The sequence below is a fragment of the Orycteropus afer genome, unplaced genomic scaffold (genome assembly GCF_000298275.1).
Source record: "Orycteropus afer afer isolate SDZICR_OR568_19922 unplaced genomic scaffold, OryAfe1.0 scaffold00007, whole genome shotgun sequence".
Lineage (NCBI taxonomy): Eukaryota > Metazoa > Chordata > Mammalia > Tubulidentata > Orycteropodidae > Orycteropus > Orycteropus afer.
This window is the reverse complement of record NW_006921594.1, coordinates 13,243,656-13,245,337: the sequence shown is the minus strand read 5'-3', so window position 1 is coordinate 13,245,337 and position 1,682 is coordinate 13,243,656.

Below are 1,682 nucleotides of genomic sequence, written 5' to 3'. Positions count from 1 at the left end.
AGTCACAAAACTCCTACTATGAATGTTTAAGCTTAAAAGATTCATTTCAGAAAGCTATGCCATTTGAATTCTGGGAACACAAGACTCAAAATTGCAACTCTCGTTATTTTCCTAAAAAGCTGCCAAGCAGAGATAAACCTTAGGATTGAGGATCATATACTAATTTTTAGCCCGGTATGGATCGTTCCATGGCAGAATACTTAAATGTGAAAGAACAGTGGTACAAAAACACTACCTGACCCTTTAGGTATTGCAGTAAAAGCTGGCTGTGGCACCACTGGCTAAAAACCATTAAGTCTTGCTGCCACCAATGACCAAAGGCACTTGGATAATCAAGAATTCCACACTGGGCCATATAGTATAAACACTACTATAAAAGTGTAAAAGAAGGGTCAGTCTCTGTGTGGCTCGCCTGCTTAATTCCTGTGGTCTTCAGCTGTCAAACAAAGACCTATAAATACCAACATAATTACGAATGGAAAGAAGACAAAAAATGAAATTAATGGAACAAAAAAGCCAACGAATTGTCATGATGTTTACAAAAATGGTGAACATTAGTCTTCAATATCCAACAAAAACCAAGAAGAAAAAGATTTTGCCCAAAGTTCAACCAATTATTTGATTCCAAATGTCTCCACCCCTCAAGATCATCATTAGTTTTGAGAATTCTAATGGGTATTCTGTTTATCATTTTAAACACACTGTTTGCACACATTCATTTTCCTATGAATGTGCAACTCCCATTCTAAGATAAATCATCCTTGAAATAATACTGCTGGACTTGTATTTGGACCATTACATGGACGCCAAATCATCTCCAACTTGATTTCATTCATTCCTTTAACCAACCTCAGTTCTTAACAATTCATTATATCACAAGCTATGTGGTTTCACCCAATTAACAAGAATTTAACAAGTCAGTTTTTTCTAAACTTTTCATATTCTATCATTTTGTTTTCGATGCTCAGCAAATATAAGTATTAAATTTCAATATGAAATCCTTCCAAATACCTTAAAAATGTTTAAACACTTGTACTTTGCATCTCTTTGTTTGTAATCACTGAGCCCATGAAATTCAAAGCCACAGAAATCCTTGCACTATTAACAGTCAGAAGCCTGAACCTCTTAAAAAATATCCTTGGTCAAAGCTTTGGAATCCAGTTAAATTTAGGGAACGAGTGGGATTCAGAATACCCTGAGCACTAACTAGCCAAACAACCACAAAACATGTTCGAGCTTTAGTCCAGAAGGAGGGGTGGCAGTCAAAAAGGGGGAATAAAAAGCAAATAAAATCTGGTTTTATTACACAAGCACGAAATCAAATTCCTTTGGAAAAATAATGACTTCTTCGGAGGACTTCCAGACCAGTGAGGTAGAGTCCAAAAGGGAGAAAACGGATCTGCCCCTATAGTCCTGGAGACATCTCAGTCTGGGATTAGGAAGAAAAGGGACCTTCCCCTGCGGGTCCAGCTGTCTCCTCGCTCCGCAGACCCGGTGCTGGGAGGCAGCAGAGGACACACCTGCCCCGGAGTCCCAGACTGCGGCGTCGCATCCCGGGGGCGCGGGGCAAAGAAAGCCATCGGGTGTCTTCTTTGCCCATAAAGTGCACTAGGGGACAGGGTCGTAGCCGGATCTGTAAACACTCGACTGACACTTGTTCATTCCTCCAGGCGGAAGCTCCA